Source organism: Nannospalax galili, unplaced genomic scaffold (genome assembly GCF_000622305.1).
Source record: "Nannospalax galili isolate Female #2095 unplaced genomic scaffold, S.galili_v1.0 scaffold2814, whole genome shotgun sequence".
In the NCBI taxonomy this organism is placed as follows: Eukaryota; Metazoa; Chordata; class Mammalia; order Rodentia; family Spalacidae; genus Nannospalax; species Nannospalax galili.
In genome coordinates this window covers 32,226-52,647 of record NW_008333877.1, presented here as the reverse complement: position 1 = coordinate 52,647, position 20,422 = coordinate 32,226, and the positions used below count along the sequence as shown (strand labels likewise).

Below are 20,422 nucleotides of genomic sequence, written 5' to 3'. Positions count from 1 at the left end.
CCAGCCATTCCCCACTACTTGCCCTTCTGGTGAATCTAGCCAGCCTATCTAGAGGCCTTTGTTTTAGAAAGGTCAGCTGTTCCTCATCTAGCAGAAATCAGTTGTCACTATTCCTTTAGATAAGATTGGGGTCTGCTGTTCATTTTCCCAGTTCTATGCTGGGTTACTATCGGGGAGTCCCTTTGGCCACTCTGGCCAACAACTCAAAAGAAGGTATCTGGCACTGTTGCTTGTTATGTAGCCTTTAGCTATACATATGGACTCTTAAAAAATTATATTGGCCCCTTTAATCTTTGGTTATACTTTCCTTTTGGGTGTTTAAGGCCATATAAAGAAGTATGAACGAATAAGACAGTGTATGTCAGGTTTTTATCTCTTATTAGTATTCTTTTCTTTTTAAGTGTTTTTCTATTTATAAGGGCCCCAGAGGTGGAGACTTGGGAAGGGAATCAGGGGCTCTCTACCAGGTTTGGTGGGCTTTTTCTGGGAGGGCCTTGTGCATGAGCCCGAGGGTCCCCATGCACTGAAGAGAAAGATGAGGACACACTTTCTCACATGGGGTCAGGCACAGACCTGACCAAGGTGCCAGCTATTCAACAGAAAAGAACCGTGGCAGATCTGAAACAATTTGTGGTGCACACTGTGCAGTTTCTCAGTAAGTTTTCCATGGTTTCTGAGGAGAAATTGGCAGACCTTTCTCTTTATTTCCAACAAACTGAAACAACTTTCAGTATTTTAGATGCAAAGCTGTCATCTATGCCAGGCCTAGATGAGGTCACAATTGAAGCGTCCTCTTTAAGTGTCCCCAAGGTCACAAATGAATCACATTCTGAAACCAGAGCAACCACAGAACAGTACAGAAGACCCTGGACCACAGGAAAGTGACATATCATCAGAAAATATCTTAACTGTAGCCAAGGATCCAAGATATGCCAGATATCTCAAAATGGTTCAAATGGGTGTTCCGGTGATGGCAATAAGAAACAATGTATCAGAAGGATTGGATCCAGATCTTATTGAGATGCCAGATGCTCCAGTGCCTGATGGTGAAAGTGAAAAAACTCTTGAAGAAAGCTCAGATAGTGAATCTTGTTTGAGTGACTAAGCTGGGTTTTGATGAGAATGAAGTATGTGGAAGTGTGCACTTATATTCTATAAAATAGCCTGAACTCTAGCTATTGGTCATAAAAACATCAAATGGCCACATACCTATCACCAACCTTCCTCTGTTAAAAATAATAATAAAGCATTTATAACCTTCAAAAATATTTTCTATTTACTACTGTGTATGAATGTGTGGTATGTGTGTATGAGCACATACACATATGGAGGTCAGAGGACATCTTTCAGGAGTGTTTCTCTACTTCCACTACAGGTTCCACTCAGGTCATCAGGCTTGCACAGCAAGTACTGCTGAGCCATCACATTGGCCCAATTGAGTTTTATTTTCTAACAAGACACAAGTATTATTTTAAATGGGAGAAAAAAAACTTTTAAGCAAATTGGTTAGAATGTGTTTACTATTTCACAGTGTCGGATCAAGATAACTCAATGTACAACACTAAAGAATAGTAGAGTCGGGGCTGGAAAGATGGCTCAGCAGTTAAGAGCACCGGCTGCTCTTGCAGAGGACCTGGATTCCATTCCTAGCACCCACATGACAGCAAATAACCATCTGTTACTCCAGTTCCAAGGAGATCCAACACCCTCTTCCTTGGGCACTGCCTGATATGGGTGCACTTATACACATGCAGGCAATACACTCATACACATAAAATAAAAATAATAAAGTATTTCTGGGAGCTGGAGAGATGGCTCAGCAGTTAAGAGCACTGACTGCTCTTGCAGAGGACCCGGATTCAATTCCCAGCACCCACGTGGCAGCTACAAACCACTCTTAACTCCAGTTCCAGGGGAATCTGAAGCCTTCTTCTGACCCCCGTGGCACTGCATGACACAGGTGCACTCACATACATAGCAGGCAATACACTCATACACAAAATAAAAATATTTTTTAAAATGAAGTATTAAAAAAAAAAAAATAGCCGGGTGTTGTGGCACATGACTTTAATCCCGCACTTAGGAGGCAGAGGCAGGCAAATCTTTGTGAGTTCAAGGCCAGGCTGATCTACATAGTGAGTTCCAGGCCAGCTGGGGCTACAGGAAGACCCTATCTCAAAAAAAGGACAAAAAAAATTTTTTTTTTAAGTTTTTAACTGAAATATAAAAGGAAACCCTATAAAAATTGAATTTTTAAAAAATGGAATGTATTTACAATCTAGTAAAAAAAAAATTATAAAGCCTAGCATGCTAGAGCATGCCTACTGTAATCCTAGCATTCCAGAGCCTGAGGCAGGAGGATCACAAGTTCAAGGGATACATAGTGAAACCCTGTCTGAAACGAAAAAAGAAAAAAGAATGTGGTACCAATTTGAGATGGTGTTAGTCTGTTTTCCATCATTACATCAAAAAACCTGAGATAATTAGCTTAGATAATTGGTTTAGTTTTAGAGGCTCTAGTGCATGACTGACAGGCCCCACTACATTAGGCCTCCTGTCATGGCAGGGGCAGATGGCTGAGCAAAGCTGCTCATATCACAAACCAGGCAGCAAAGAAAAGAGAGTCCAGGTCCCATAATCCCCTCCAGGAACACCCAAAATAACCTAAGGACCAAAATGACAAAGGGCCCAGCTCTCATTGCTCCCCAGCCTCCCAGCACTGCCACCCTAAGGAGGGAGCCTTTAACACAAGGGCTTTAGTGGGATACTCAAGAGCCAACCATAGCAGAGACTCAGGGAAAGCTCCCTGAGGTCATGCCATAAAAGCTAAGGCCTGAAGGGTAAGAAGGATTGGTCTGGAAATTCATAAAGCTCCAAACCAAAAAGGACAGCATATAGGAAGGCCTATAGTTAAGAAAAAACAGATGAGCCCAAAGGCAAAAATTCAGCAAAGCTGGTGCCAGAAGGGGGAATTAAAGTAAAAGCCTTAAGAAGCCAGAACATAAACTGATGTTTGGTGCTTTACAGAGAAACTTCCTCTGTAAAGGTGTCTCCTCATCGTCTTCTTTTCCTCGCCCCCCTTCCCTTCCCCTTCCCCTCCTTTTATTTATTTTATTTTATTAAGACAGGGTCTCCCTGAAGCCCCAGTTGGCCTGGAACTCACTATGTAGACCAGGCTGACCTCAAACACACAGAGATCTGCCTGCTTCCCTGCTCCTGAGTGTTGGGATAAAGACGTGAGTTTCCACCCAGGGCTTTTTTTTTTTTTTCTTTTTGAAAGAGGAGTCTCACTATGTAGCCCTGGATACTTGTTGTCTGGTTGATTTCAGCTGTCAACTTGACACACCTGGGAAGAGGAACCCTCAATTGGGGAATTTTCCTCTTTTGGATTGGCCTGTGGGCATGTCTTCGAGGCATTTTCTTGATTGTTGAGTCCTGTGAGAGGGTCCAACCCACACCGGGTGGTGCCACCCCTGGGCAGGTGGTTCTGGGTTACATAAGAAAGCGGGTTGAGGGCTGGAGAGATGGCTCAGCAGTTAAAAGCACTGGCTGCTCTTGCAGAGGACCTGGGTTCGATTTCCAGCACTGACATGGCAGCTAACAACCATCCTTTAATTCCAGTTTCAGGGTATCAGATGCCCTCTTCTGATCTCAGCAGGTGCTGTACAACACAGGTGCACTTACATACATGCACATAAAATAAAAATAATAATTGATAAACTATTAAAAAAAAAAAAAAAAAGCACGTTGAACACAGGCCAGAGAAGCAAACCAGTAAGCAGTATTCCTCCATGGTCTGTGCTTCAGTTCCTGCCTCCAGGTTCCTACCCTAGCTTCCTTCAATGATACAAACTTTAAGGTGAAATAAATCCTTTTCTCACAAAGTTGCTTTTGGTCACTGTTTTTTGTTTGTTTGTTTTTGGGCGGGTGCTTTTGGCTTTGTTTTTTGGGTTTTCTTTTTTTTTGAGACAGGGTTCCCTGTAGCCCCACCTGGCCTGGAACTCGATATGTAGAACCTGCCTCTTTGGTCACTGTTTTATTACAGCAACTGAAAATCAAACTAGAACGCTAGCTATGTAGACCAGGCAGGCCTTGAACTCAGAGCTCCACCCATCTCTGCTTCCCAAGTACTGGGATTAAAGGCCTACATCAGTGTATAGGACATGTATTCTTACTCTGAGCTTTATAACCATATATATCCTTATTACTTTCCAATCAGTGAACTCTACTCTTATATACTGATGAACCCAAAATACCCACATCCAGTACCAAACTGTCTTGTAAGTGCCAGGTGCATTCATCTGATTGTATCATCTGGTGTCTGAACAACACCTCGAACTCAGCACACCCAACACTGAACTGAATACAGATCCTTTTTCCATCCACTTCCAATTCCTGCCTGCCTGTGCCTCCAGAGTGCTAGGATTAAAGGTGTGCTTCACCATGCCTGGTCCAAAACTGTCTTTTTGACTAGGTATATGCCCAGCTGACAGATGCATTAGAGTCTCCTAATAAGTAGAGAGCCACTTCTTGGCACCTTCCTCCCCTCCAATGCTTAAAACATGAATATTTTGGGTAGAACTCTGGCTGTCCTTCTGGACTCATATCCTAGTTATGATCTAGACACTACCGAGGATGGGTCCCTGATGACAATGAAGCTGCCAGACCTTCAACTGTGTATCTCTGGACTTCTCTCACATGAGACAAACTAGTACTTCATCATGACGAACAAACTTCATCAAGATGAAGCTATGATTTTCCAAGTCTCTGTCACTCATAACTAAAACTAATCCTAACTGATACAGGAGGCTTTGGACGTATTCTAAGAAAAAGGCAGAGGACTGCATGAGCTATTTTGAAGGAAGAGTTGCCAAGATTATAATCCTAGCATCAGGGAAGCTAGGGCAGCTGCTGCAAGTTGAAGGCCAGCTTGAGCTCCACATTGAAAACCCATCTTTAAAAAAAATTCAATGACAAACTCAACCTAAAAGATTTTAATGGGGGCCAGAGAAATGGCTCAGCAGTTAAAAGCATTGGCTGCTCCTGCAGAGGACCCAAGTTCAATTCCCAGCACCCAAAAGGCGGCTAACAACAGTCCATAACTCCAGTTCCAGAGAATCTGATACCTTCTTCTGACCTTCTTGGGCACTGCAAGTAATGGATGCTCACAGGCAATATACTCATACACATAATTTTTTTAAAAAATAAATATTTTTAAAACACATGTAAATAATATTAAATAAAATATTTTTCAATGATAATCTTTCCAACAAGGAGTCAACAAGCCTCTTGTGGAATACAGTTTTGAAAGAATGTGATGAAAATTAGAGATGTCAAAAATCTTAAAGGAATGAAAAAACTTTTAATAAATAAGACTTTTATATAAAGTTGTTCCCAATCTTCTAGTTTTTTTAGTCTAGAAATAATATAAAGAAAACATACAAGTTATTTACCAGTACCATATTAAAAGAATTAAGTCCTGCTTAAAAAAAATTATGAGGGAAACTAAGCTTAAAGACAAAGGCAGATATTCATAATTGCCATCACCCTTACTGATAAAAGGCACACTAAACACATCACCATCAGAGCCAGGATCTTCACACCCAGGACAGCAAGACTTCCACAGCTCATTAGCAATGTGAAGTCATATCAGGGCAGGACACCAAACTATAGAAATTCCAGAGATCTTTTCCATCTCTAAAACTTGTCTTCTGTCTGTTCTAGGAAGGAGACGAACAACTGCCACATTGTCACTCTGCTTTGCAGGCCCACAGCACTCACCCATGTACAGATGAGTCATGGGAGAACTTGAGAAGGGACTATAAATCCAAATACCTGAGCAGCTCAATCTGCCTGCAAACCTTCTCGCTGTAAGCACCCTTTCCTGCTGAATTAGGGGTGCCTCTACCTCCCAATAGGACAGTGTGTCCCTGTCCTCTCACGCTGAACATGGCAACCATCATCATTCCAGTGTGTATTTTGATAATAAGTATCCAATATTTTTAAGACATGAATATGAAAGTGACCAAAATGAAATACAGAGACCAGCCTGGGCTATGTAGTGAGACCCTGTGGAGAAAAAGAAAAAAAAAAAAAAAAAGGAAAAAAAAAAAGACAAGAAAAAAATGTAAAGAAAAGAAAGAATGGGAGGGAGTGAGTGAAAAACTTTACATGATACTATTATACTGCTCTTCTGCTTAGTTACTTTTTGAGGTCTCATTTTTCCAAAGCTGTACTACAAGTGACATCGGCAAGTCTCATTTCTTGTTTGCAGGAACTAAAAAGTCCTCTCTAGCTCTAACCATCCCATTATCTTCACCCCTAACTGAAAGATGGATTTTCATTCCCTTTGTAAGCAAAGGAAATCATCAAATGTTTTAAGTCTCAAAATATTCAAAACACATTGTAATAGGCAGAATAACAGCCTCCAAAGACTTCCACATCTTATCTATGTAATTCACAATTATGTTACCAACAAAAGAGACTTGCATAAGTGCCAGGCATGGTGGCTCAAATCTAATCTAGCACTGGGGGTGGTGGTGGTGCTGAAGTAGAAGGTATTCAGACAGCGGGGGAGCTTCAGAGATATGAGTAAATTAAGGAGAAAAAAGGGGCGGGGCTGAGGAGATGGCTCAGCCAGTAAGTAAAGTACTTACTGGACATTCATGAAGGCTGGAGTTCTGACCCCCAACACTCATGTAAAAAGCAAAAAATTAATTAGGACAGTTAAATCCGGATTATCCATATAAACCTGATCCAATCATACAGGTCCCTAGATGCAGAAAACCTTCCCCAACTATGTCAGAAAAGTGACAACAGAAGAATGATCAGAGAGATGCACTAATGGTGACTCTGAAGGGGACCACAAGCCAAGGAAAGAGGCTAAGAGAAGCTAGGAAATGGGTTCTTCGCTAGATACCTCCAGAAAGAGACACAACCTCGCTAAGACACTGACTTTGGCCCCAGGACTCATTTCAGACTTCTAGCACAGTGAGTTATGAAAATATACATCTGTGCTGCCTTAAGCCACTAAATTTGTGATAATATGCTCTGATAGTCATACATAACTAATGTACAAACATTAAATGACCTCTAACAATGTGTGGAACTAGCTAGAGGAGAAAACATAAACTGATCAACTATTTAGAGTACTAAGAATTATTTGTGTATACTACAAATAATTTCTCTCCTGCCCTTCATAAAACTCCATTCACCAAGCTAGCCAGTGTGACAGTTTTTCACTGTACTGCAAAGAATGAGCCACCTTAATAAAAATAAATAAAAAATGGGTCAGGAGAGCAGAAAAGCAAGAGACACTATGTATTCCACACAGACAGAAGCGTAAGTGTTCACATGCTCGGTCTCCTGGTATCAAATGGATCCTAGGAAAAGCAGCACTCTGGCTACTGCCCAGCCCAGTGCTTCCTTGTAGTCTTCAAAAGACCATTCTTCCCAGAAAAACTTTAAAAGTAAAATTAAAAGGCTAGAGAGATGGCTGAGTAGTTAAGAGCATTTACTGATCTTCCAGAGGACCTGAGTTCAATTCCCAACACCCACATCCAGTGGCTCATGGCAGCCTGTAACTCCAGCTACAGGGGTTCTGATGCCCTCTTCTGATCTCCATGGGCATATGCACACATACACATAAATAAAAATAGTTTTAAAAAATTGAAAGTAAAGGGCTGGAGAGATGGCTCAGCAGTTAAGAACATTGACTGCTCTTGCAGAGGACCCTGGTTTAATTCCCAGTACCCACATGGTAGCTAACAATCGTCTGTTAACTCCATCAGGGGATCTGATGCCTTCTGCTGACCTCCGCAGGCACTGCATGACATGGGTGCACTTACACACATGCAGGCAATACACCCAGACACATAAAAATAATAAACAGAAAAAAAGGATACTAATTTTTAAAAAATAAGTCCTATATATTGATGATACTAAGAGCTTGCTATTAATTTTTGTAAGAATGATGATGGTATTTTATGTCTATTAAAAGAAGAGAGTGATCAATATCAATCTTCTGCAGGTATTACTGAAATGATGTTTATGGTTTGTTCTAAAATAACTGGGAATGAGGAACAGAGATGACAGGAATATAGATTAAACTGACATGTGGTCATTATTGTTAGAGCTGGGTAATGGGAACATGAGCATATATCATCTTATTTCACTATTTGTTCCTTTTTTTTCCTCATGATGATGAAACTGAGGATCAAACCCAGTGCCCTGTGTGTGCTAGGCAAGGGCTCTACCACTGAGCTAAACTGCAAGCCTGTTTGAACTTTTCTACAAAGCAATACAGACTGCTTAATATATATGTCATAACAGATTTTAATAGTTGAATGTCTTTTCTATTAACATCACTCAATCTCAATTCTGTCACACTATTCTGCATGAACAGAAATCTTTTTTGTTGTTTTGTTTTGGTCTTTTTGAGACAGGGTCTCCCTGCAGCCCCAGCTGGCCTTGAACTCACACAGACCCACCTGCCTCTGCCTCTTGAGTGCTGGGATTAAAGGTGTGTACCACCATGCTCATCAATTATTCTTTAGGCTCAACTTATTCTGCCCTATTTGCTAACTTTGTGAGTTTAACCAAGTCCCCCAACCTCTAAAAGGCTGAATCTAAATGGGAATATTCATGTTTCCCAGTTTCCCAAGATTATCTAAAATAAAAACTCCAGAGCAGAATAATCATTCTAGAAATCCATATATAAACTTCATTCTGATGCTACCATTCACCTATTTCTATAGATTTCTTCTCTTTCACTCCTAGTTCCTCTGTTGAGCCCTAGACTCAACACCCAAGCATCTGCTTCTTCTGGTACAGTTACACTACTTCCCACAACCTCCATCCCCATTTTCTGAACTTCCAGGACCGCTCCACAGAACCCTCTCATCAGTCTCCCCTCTAGACTTTTAAGGATCTCACGCCATCTGTCCCTAGTCAGTCTTTGCTAGCCCGCTTACAATTTTCCCCTGGCTGTTACTCAGTACTTTCATGTGCTTTATCACCCCACTTCCTTCAAAGCCCATTGCTGCCCCCTTTCATCCTTCAGCTAAAACCCAATGACTCAAGCAAATCCACGGAGACCTAAAATAGAGTGACAGTTGCAGGGGTGTAGAAGGAGTGATTGCTAACGGGTAGAGGTTTCTTTCAGGGAGATAAAAATGAACAGGAATTACTGGTAAGGTAGCACGACCGCGTGAAGAGACTAAAAACTATTAAGCTGCACTTTGGTGGTACTTTCAAAGCACGAATTTTATAGTATGTGACTATCTCAATAAAAAGGGGTTATATCAGACACACACAACACATGCTATTCGCTCGCCCTGCCCATCACACGCCCATTTGTGAAACCCACGTCGGCCCATCTCCGGAAGCACCGCCGCAGCCCCCAGGTCGCCTCCCGGCCGCCCCGGGTCCGCTCTCCCGGATCGAACCGCCCCGGGCCCCACCGGGGAGCCGGCTCAGAGCAACCCCGGGCCGCCCCACCCTCGGGGGACACGTCCCTCCAGCGCCCGTCACCTCCGGTGCCGAGGACGAGGGCGGTGTCCCGAACGCTGGGACCCCGCGGAGCCGCGCCGACGAAGCCCACCTGTGTCAGCTGCGCGGACTCCGCTTCCAGCCGCGGCGGGAATGAGGATGACAGAGGAGTGCGGGCGTGACGCAGCCTGGGTGCGCACGCCGCTCAGGCCTCCATGGTTCCGTGGCTCTGCGGCTCCGGCTCCGGCGGCGCTCCAGCCCGGGCGGGTCGATTAGGAGGCCAGAAGGTGGGGGAGAGAAGAGGGAAGCAGCTGAGTATACAGCTAGGGACTGAACGGCCAGGCGCGCGCCAGTAGCGTGCGGTCCCGTGGCGCGCCGGGCACGCAGGCTTATGGGAAATGTAGTCCTTCGAGCACTGCTGGCTTTCATCGTCCTAGCGTCTCCCAGGCAACCTCATAGCCACGTGGCAAAGTGTCGCCGCCACAAAACCCTACCCTCCTTGGTACTAGAGTCTTCACTTTATTAAGTCACTTGTAAATTCCTGCTGGATAACCATCCTAATGTCGCACAAACCTTTTGGGGGCTCTGAAGAATTGAGCAATAAGAAAATGAATTTTAATAGAGGCAGCTGCTTCCAGCGATATAGTCAAGAGTACCAGAGAAGGAAAATCAATGTGGTATGTGTTATGCCAAAAGTATGGAATCTGCCTGAGAGACTGAGGCAGGGGGATTGTTGCAAGACCAGCATAGTGAATGCCAGGCCAGCCAGAGCTACACAGACAGCAAGATCCTGTCTCAAAACAAGTAACTATGAAATTTCAACCAGGTATGTTGGTATACCACTGTAATCCCAGTACTTGGATGGTGAATGCAGGGGGATCTTGAGTTTACAGCCACTCTCTGCTACATAGGGAGTTTAGCCTGGGCTATACAAAACCCTGTCTAAAAGAAAAGTGTGGAATTTGAAGTCAAATGAACTGAGGTCACCAGATTGACACACATGAGCAATTTACCTCTCCCAGCCAATCTCTTCATCTAAAATATGAACATGATAATTATGTACAGTACAGTAATAACCATTCATATTATGGGTTGTTTCCTGTGTGTTATCCACTGATGTTTATTTTTCCAAATAACCCTATGGAACAGCTATCACTATTACTTTCATTATATAGTCAACATGTGCCAAGGTTCTCTGTAAAGTACTGTGCAAATAGCAGACTTATACTTTTACATCTATTTATTGATTGATTGGGAGGGGGATGTGGGTGCCATGGGTCTCCTGTGGAGATCAGAGGACAACTTGTGGGAGTTGGTTCTCTTTTTCCACCATGTAGTTCTCAGAAACGACATCAGGATTGGCAGCAAGCACCTTTACCTACTGAGCTATCTTGCCAGCCTAAACATCCTTGTCCAATATCAGTTGCCAATAAATTCACTGCACTTACAGTAGAACAGGAAACCATACTAAAACACAAAGTACCTTGTAACCTAGCTAAAAAGAGGTAGGCACTGTTACCCAGCATTGTAAAGAATAGTATGGATGCATATTTATTTAAAACATGTTCATGAAGGCAGGTATTGTGGTTCACACCTATAATCCCACAGTTGGGAAGTGGAGGCAGGAAGATCAAGAGTTCAAGGTCGCTCTTTGCTGCAAAGCAAATTTAAGGCTAGCCACAGCTACATGAGACCTTGTTTTAAAATACCAAAAAATAGGGCTGGGAAGATTCCTCACTGGGTAAGGGTGCTTGCCATGCAAGCCTGAGGAACTCAACTGAATCCTCATGTAAAGTTGGGTGTGATGGCACATATCTATAATCTCAGTACGCCCAGTGAGATAGGAAATGGAGATAGAATCCCCAGAAGCAATGTGCAGCTAACTTGGCACATACAGTAGCGAAGAGACCCTGTCTCAAACAAGGTAGAAGGCAAAAACTGACACCCAAGGTTGTCCTCTGACCTCCACATACACACCATAGCATGCATGTACCTACACTCACACACAAACATGCTCACAGATTATACAATAAACACACACACAGAAAATACAAAAAAACAAAAACAGAAAAACAACAGGTTTTGGTGGCTCACACCTGTTTTCCCAAGACTTGAAAAGCAGAGGCAGGAGGATGGCTGCAAGTTTCAAGCCAGCCTGCCATACATAGTGAGTTCCAGGCCAGCAGCAGTGCTACATATAGACCTAATCTTTAAAAGAAAGGGAAAAAATAGAGGAAAGAAGAAAATAAGGAAGGGCTGAAAGGATGGATCAGTGGTTAAGAGCAGGTAGGTACTACTCGTCCAGGGGACTCAAGTTAAACTCATCCATGCTTAACATAACAATGGCCTGTAACTCCAGCTCCAGGGGATCCATGGGCACTGCACTCATGGACAAAAACCCACACATATATACACATAATTTAAAAATTATAATAAAGATGGGCGTGGTAGCACACAGCTTTAGTCCCAGCACTCCGGCGGCAAAGGCAGGCAGATCTCTGTTAGTTCAAGGCCAGCCTGGTCTACATAATGAGTTCCAGGCCAGCTGAGGCTATGGGGAGACCCTGTCTCAAAAAGACCAAAAAAATTATAATAAAATAAAATAAAAAATTTTAAAGAAAAAGACAGAGGTTCATGATGTATTCAGTGGAGAACATATGTACTATGGCTCCAGTAGTTAACACCCAAGTTCTGTTCCCAGCACCCATGTGGTGGCTAACACCTTAATTCCAGTTCCAGGGAATCTGATGCCCTCTTCTGGCCTCCACAAGTACTAGGCAGGAATATAATACACTTACATGCATACAGGCAAAACACTCATACACATAAAGTAAAAATAAATAAAATCTTAAAAATAGATAAAATATCTATGTGTGGTGGTGCACACCTTTAATCCCAGGACTTGGGAGGCAGAGGTAGGCAGATCTCTGTGAGTTCGAGGCCAGCCTGGTCTACATAGTGAGTTCCAGGTCAGCTGGGACTACAAACTCTGTCTCAAAAAAAAAAAAAAAAAAAAAAAAAGACCAAAAAATAAATAAATCAGTGGAAAGTGTGTAGAGCACTACCAATTTTTGTAAATGAATTATGTATATAATAGCTGTGTACATGTGCCCCGAGAGAAAGGTGTTTTAAAGAACATTAACAAAGCCAGGCTTGGTCACCCACTCCTGTAATCCCAGCACTAAGGAGGCTGAGTCAGGAAGAGTTAGTTCAAATTTAGCCTGCCCTACAGAGTAAGCTCTTTTCTCAAAACAACAGCTAAAAGAATATTAGCAACCGTACAACTTGAGGTAATGATATCATGTGTGATTAAAATTAATTTTTGAATTTTTAACATTTTTTATGTGTGTATATGTGTGTGTAACAGTATGCTAATGGACATCAGAGGACAGCTTGTGCAAGTCAGTTCTTTCCTTCTAGTTTTTGGGTTCTAGGAATTCAACTCAGGTCTTTCAGACTTGGTACCAAGTACCTTTACCCACTGAACCATCTAGTAGGTCCTAAAATTAAATTTCTCTGTGAGTTTTCTGGGTTTCTAAAAATATTTCTTTTAAAATTTATGTGTATGTATGTGAGCGTGCATGAGATTATGTACACCATGTTCATGCAGGAGACTGTAAAGGAAGAAGGCATCGGATATCCTGGAACTGGAGTGACAGCCAGTTGTGAGCTGCCATATGAGTTCTGGGAATTGAACCCAGGTTCTCTGCAAGAGCAGTAAGTGCCCTTACCCATCACTCCAGCCCCTCCTTGTGAGTTTTTTAATTGTTCCATAATGAAAATTAATCATACGTTGAATTTTATTTTAAACTTTTAGCAGAAAGGGAGGAATCATCAAACCTGAACTCAAAGTGTTTTGTAATTTTACACACTGTACTTCCCCCGGAATGACCTAGCAACTGCCTCTCTACAGAACTAGCATGCCAGATGGAGGAGCAACATGTTCTGCTTTAAGGTGATCCTGTTAGAGGAATTATACATTGGAGAAACGTACACTTTTTTTGCATTTCTGGACAGTGTGTTAGCTCTCTGTCACTATGACAAAATACCTAAGATAAGCAACTTAAAAAGAGGAAAGAGACTGGAGAGATGGCTCAGCAGTTAAGCGCACTGACTGCCCTTGCAGAGGACATGGGTTCGATTCCCAGCACCCACATAGTGGCTACAAACCGTCCTTAACTCCGGTTCCAGGGGAATCCAAAGCCCTCTTCAGACCTCCGCAGCATTGCATGACACAGGTGCACTCACATACATGCAGGCAATACACACATACACATAAAATAAAAATAAACAAATAAATAATAAAATATTTTTTTAAAAAGAGGAAAGATTGATTTGCAGTCACAGTTTCAGAGGTTTCAGTCCATAGTTATTGGTCCCATTGCTTTGGGCCCGTAACAGAACAGCATCATACTGGGACTGTGTGGTAGAAAAGGTGGTGTACCCTAGGAAGGAAAAAGAGAAGGTGACAGAAAGGAGAGGCAGAGAGAGGGAGAGTAATAGAGAGAGAGAGACAGAGACAGAGAGACAGAGAGACAGAGACAGAGACAGAGAGACAGAGAGACCCAGTGTCCCCTTCAAGCACACATCCTCAATGATCTTCCACTTCCACTAGTCCTCAGTTCCTAAACATTCCACCACCTACCAATAATATCACAGGTCCAGGTCAGAATCAAATATTTAATACATGAGCCTCTGGGGGACATGTAAGAGTCAAACCATAAGAGATGGCTTGAAATTAAAAGGGTCTTGCCATTGTTGTTAGTAAACCTCATAAATTAGAAGATAAGATTAGGAAAGGTTTTAACATTGTAGGAAGCCTGATTTGAAATGGTAGGGTTTGGTTAAATAATTTCATTATATATCTAATATGTAAACCTTATCTTTGGTCAACAACTTTTCAATACTGAGGAAATAGCATGGCTTTTAACTGATCTGACAATTTCAGTGTCTAAGCAGTGCAGAAACTTGAACAGGAAAAGCACAAAACTTTCCACTAAATTTAATGAAAGTCAGACATGGTGACTCATGGCTGTAATCCTAACCCTTATGAGGTTGAGACAGGAGGGTTGCAATGGTTCTGAGGCCAACCTGAACTATATAATGATTTCCAGAGCAGCCTGGAATGCCAATATACAACAGAAGCAATTTAAGGGAGGAAAGATTTCTTTTGGCACACAGGTTTAAAGATTTCAGCCCATGGTTGTGACACAGCTCAGTTCACATCATAGAGGTCCAAGAAGCAAAGAGACAAGAATGCCAGCCAGCTCTCTACTTTCTCTTTTTTCCCTTTGATACCATCTGGGCCCTCAGCCTATGGAATGGTGCCACCCACATTCAAGCCAGGTCTTTACCCTTCAGTTAATCCTCTCTAGAAACACCCTCACAGACACACCCAGAGGTGTGCCTCAATCTCCTAGGTGATCCTAAATCCATCCAAGGAGTTTGATAATAAACATCTGTGTACACTGTATGTACTGTTTGGAAGATGGATGATAAACATCTGTGTACACAGTACGTACTGTATATACTGTGCTCCAAACCTGGTCTTGGCCTTGTGAAGCTTAAGGACTCATGGAGGAGGTAGGCTTTACACACATTGAAAATGTGTCCAGTTATCATGAAGGAAAAGAACAGCTGACATAGCCTAGTTCCAGCCCCAAAGAATGGCTTTTGGGGAAATAGATGTTGAAGATTAGCTACTCAGGACTAGCAGATTCAAATCTTCATCAACATCCTCATAACAGAATTTACATCTACAGATATTAAGGGAAATTCCTTCTGGTATTAAAGCAAAGTAACCAGAACCAACACAAAGTTATTCCAGAAGTACTAAATGCCCCATTCAGCTTTTCATAAGTAAATACTTCCAAGTTAGCAAATCACCTTGGCTTTGGACTCATGGAAATTTTACTGCATTTACCTAGCTGATATTTTGCCATCAGTTTGTGAATTTTCTAGTTTTCCCTCTGTAATTGACTTCTAACTTTATCCCGTTTTGGTCACAGAGAGCACTTTGTATGATAGCTGTCTTTTTAAACCAATTGAGTCTTAATTTGTGACCCACCATATGTCCTGTCTTAGAAGTTGTACTGGAGAATAGCATGGGTAGAGGGTATTGTGTGTATCTGTTACAGCTAGGAGGTTCACTGTGCTGCTCAAGTCCTCCACCTTCTAGCTGGTTGTTCTATGCATTATAGACAGTCGGTTTTCTTGGTTGATTGGTTGGTTGGTTGGTTGGTTGGTTGGTTGGTTGAGGGCTGCTGGGGATCGAACCCAGTGCATGCTAGGCAAACACTCTACCACTAGGAGTATCCCCAGCCCCTTGAGTGTAGGGTCTTAAGGGCTCTATTATTGCAGGAATATTTATTTGTCCTTCACATCTCTCAGTTTTTGCTTCATATACATTGATGGTCTGTTATTAGATACAATCACAGTATTTTTGTAATGTCAATTCATCTTCAAGATATATATTTTCATTGGGAGGCAAAGGCAGCAGAATTAAAAATTCAATGCCACCTGTGGGTGGTAGCAACCACTTGTAATCCCAGCACCTGGAAAACGGAGGCAAGGAGGATCAGGAGTTTAAGTCATTCTCAGCTATATAGAATTCAAAGCTGCTCTGGGCTACTTAAGACCCTGTTTCCTAAGAAGGAGGATAGCTCAGCACTTAAGATTACTTTCTGTTCTTGCCAAAGACCCAAGTTCAGTTCAATTCCCAACGTCCACATGGAGGCTAACAACCAACTCTAACTCCAGTTCCAGGGATCCAATGCTCTTCTGACCTCTTTAGGCATTCATGACACTTACATACATGCAGCAATACACTCATACACATTAAATAAATAAATATAAATAAATAAATAAATAAATAAATAAATAAATAAAATATTTTTTAAATCCTCCCCAGACATGTCCACAGGCCAACCCAATATAGGCAAGTCCTCATGGAGAGCTTTCTCATAGGTGATTCTAGATTGTGTCATATTGACAATTAACTATTACACCAGGTCTTGAGTAAGAACAGTGCTCTGCTTTTTGCCTTCCTAAGAAAGCAGAATGGATTCTGCAGCTAGGCAGAGCCAAGGGTACTCTTGGGTTCTGTTATTTTTTATTTATTTATTTTTTAAATTTTATGTGTATGCGTGTATTGCCTGCATGTAGGTAAGTGCACCCGTGTCGTGCAGTGCCCGCAGAGGTCAGAAGAGGCTGTCTTCTGGGACCAGAGTTATGGACAGTTGTTAGCTGCCATGTAGGTGCTGGGATTCAAACCCGGGTCTTCTGCAAGAACAACCAGTGTTCTTAACTGCTGAACCATCTCACCAGCCCCAAGGGGTCTGTTATTTATGTATGCAATGACTTTGGGAAACTGATTTCACCTCTATGCACCTGTTTTCTCTTCACAAAGGTGCTGTGGGATTAAGCCATGCATTTAGCATGACTTTTCCAGTGTTCATTCACCTGTATAACCCAAACTGCACTCAAACCCAGTTGCCAGTTCCTGGTGAAGCAGGCTAGAAAGAGATGGAAATTACGGAGGCAAGAGAAGTGAAAGACCCTGTCATCCCAGAGTCTGATTAAGCCTATGACCATTTGAGAAGCAAGCATTCAAGCACAACAAATAACATTTTCTGTACAGCTGCTGACATACAGGGGCTATAGAGATGCTCAGTGGTTAAGAGCACTTGCTGCTCTTCCAGAGGACTCTAACTGGGATCCCAGCACCCAAGTTAGGTGGCTCTCAATCACTTGTAACTACAGCTCCAGCAGATCTGATGCCTTCTTCTGGCCTCCAGAGGCACATGCACACATTGACACAGACACACATATATACTCAGACACATAAATAAAAATAAATAAATTTGGTTTTGGCTTTTTCAAACAGGGTCTCCCTGTAGCCCCAGCTGGCCTGGAAGTCACTATGTAGATCAGGCTGGCCTCAACCTCATAGAGATTTGCCTGCCTCCTGAGTGCTACAATTAAAGGTGTGTGCCACCACACCCAGTACTGTGAGTTCAAGGCCAGCCTGGTCTACATAGTGAGTTCCAGGACAGCTGGGGCTACAGGGAGACCCTGTCTCAAAAAGACAAAAATAAATAAACAAATAAATAAATAATTTTTTTAAAAATTAAAAAAATAAAATAACAATGACCTAGGCTTAAGGCCTGAATGTTTATGACCTTGAGTAAAGCCTCATTCTTTTCCCCAGACATTGCCTGAGAACTCAAACCAAACAACTTCATTTACAGTAAAGATATCCAGCTTTTCAGTATCCCTATGTACTAGACTTTTACCTTATCAATTATAATCCTATCATATGCCTCTCAGAAACTACCCAGTGATAAGACAGTAATTTCAAATCTCACCAAAATCCTATATATGACTATTGTAAAGTTAAGGAGCTGTGAGTCCATTTGGGGAGCCCATATCTTCATTTGGGTGTGCATCACTTTCTGTTACTCTTCTCTGAAAAGTTCCCACCCATGCTGTCTCCGGTGTGCTTTAATGTATTCTCAGCATCTCTTTTTCTTTTAATCCTTATGCTTAAATCTATATTAAAATATCTTTAATAAAACTTGCAATTCAGGCTGGGCATGGTGGTTCATGCCTTTAATCCCAGCACTTGGGAGGAAGAGGTAGGCGGATCTCTCTGAGTTTAAAGTCAGTCTGGTCTGACCTTCACATAGTGAGTTCCAGGCCAGCTAGAGCTGCATAGAGAGACCCTTTCTCAAAAAATTAATTAATTAGGGGGCTGGAGAGATGGCTCAGTGGTTAAGAACACTGGCTGTTCTTGCAGAAGACTCGGGTCCCAATCCCAGCACCCACATGGCAGCTAACAACTGTCCGTAACTCCAGTTCCAGAGGATCTGGCAGCCTCTTCTGTCCTCCGCAGGCATTGCATGACACATGCAAGCAATACACGGATACATATAAAAAATAATAAATAAAATATTTTTAAATTAATTAATTGGCTAATTAATTAAATTGCCAACTCTACTTCAGAAACCAGCTAGCACTGAAATTCTTTTAAGTATCAAAGCCACTGACACTGGTTGGCCTGAGTCAAGATCCCTAAAAGTCTAGAAAATTTCTCAGGCTGTTGGGGATAACAGTGGGGAACTATGCCTCCTCTATCTGTATTCCAAAACCCTGATACCCGCCCCCCTCTAATGGATGTTCTTTCTGAAAAAATGATGGCATGGAAGTGCGTGTATTTTGAAAGGACGTAAACCTTCTTCTCTAGCCTTCCCTTCCCTTTGCTCTTACTTCTTTTTTCTTGCTCTTCTTTTATTTATTTATTTATTTATTTATTTATTTATTTATTTATTTTTATGTGTGTGTTATGCCTGCATGTATGTAAGTGCACCCATGTCCTTCAGTGCCCTTGGAGGACAGAGGAGGGTGTCAGATCCCCTGGAACTGGAGCTATGGACAATTGTTAGCCGCCATGTGGGTGCTGGGATTTGAACCTAGGTCTTCTGCAAGAACAACCAGTGCTCTTAACCACTGAGCCATCTCTTCAGCCCCTGCTGTCTTATTTCTCTTGAGTGTGCCAAATGGAAAGTTTCTATCCTTCATCAATCTCTCACTTAGCACTTCCTTTTAAAGTTTCATGTTCTGAGAGTCTTTAACAAGAGGAGAAGGGCTGTGTGCCATTCTGGGTTCATTAGCACCCGTGGGAGGCTGTGTCACCTATGCTGGGTTGACCAGTTTAAGAACACCCCTCTGGCTATCCTTTCTTCCTCCCTCTTCAGGGTCTCTCCTGCCTTATGAGCTCCTCATAGGGCTTCTTATTCAGGTGACCTTTCCCCAAGGGAGCTAGGTACCTGCTGTGCCTGTCATAGGCTGGTATCTTTTTTGTAATTGCCTCCCATAGTGCCTTGGAGGATACATTTGCTAAATGTTTTAGAACAGGCACAACTGTAATACAATTAGAAATTAGAAATTACCAAATGCTAACTCCTCAAATTGCTTGAATCTCTTCCTTTGACACTTTAGTGGTTCTTGGAAAGGCAGTTTCAGTGACCTTGTCAAATACCTAGTGACTCAGGGAGAGTTGTTCTGTGCTCTGTCCTCCAAGCAGCCTCACCCCCACTCTAAAAGAATGATAGGACAGTACAGACTAAGTCGCAAGGCCTATAGTTTAAGCTCCTGTCTTCTGGGACATTCATTTTGTCTCGTGAGACCAGCAGTGTCATTACTGGACAATTTACATCCTTCTATAAAACATGACCTAATGTGATTGAAATAAATTTTCACTTTGACTTAAGGATACAAATACATAAATATGATCACACCCTCTGAGTGCAGTTATATTTCTTCAAATCTTCTCTAGATCATTTGTTTATACCCAGTGTTAGAAATATGTCCATCCAAAAATTCACAGTCATGTCCTGATTTCCAGACACTCAAAATGTGACCTCATTTGGAAATAGAGTCATTGCATATGGGGTCAGTTAGGCTAAAGTGAGGTTAACAGGGTGGTCCCTAATCCAGTATGGCACCCAAACTATGAGATAATAGATGCCTGATGTAGGAGCTGGGCAATGGCTCAGTGGGTAAAGTGCTTGTTGCCAAAGCATTGAGGACCTGAGTTCAGATTCCAAATACTGCCATAAAAGCTAGACATGACATTGTAGACTGCAATTCCAAGGCTGAAGGATGGAGACAAGCACATACTGGGGACTTGATGGGTAGTCAGTCTGGCTACAGTGTGATCTCTAAATTCAGTGAGAGACCCTTTATCAAAAAATTAGGTGGAGTCAGGTGTGGTGACTTTAATCTCAGCACTTGGGAGACAGAGGCAGGTAGATCTCTGAATTCAAGGCCAGTCTGGTCTGCATAGTGAGTTTCAGAGCAGTCAGGGCTACATAGTGAGAGCCTGTCTCAAAAAAAGCCTTAAGTAAGTAAGTAAATAAATAAATAAATAAAT

General features: G+C 42.2%; 1 pseudogene; it reads left to right on the top strand.

The window, feature by feature from the left end:
• Positions 1-505: 505 nt before the first annotated feature.
• Positions 506-1,105, top strand: LOC103730445 (annotated as a pseudogene).
• The last annotated feature ends 19,317 nt before the right edge of the window (positions 1,106-20,422 follow it).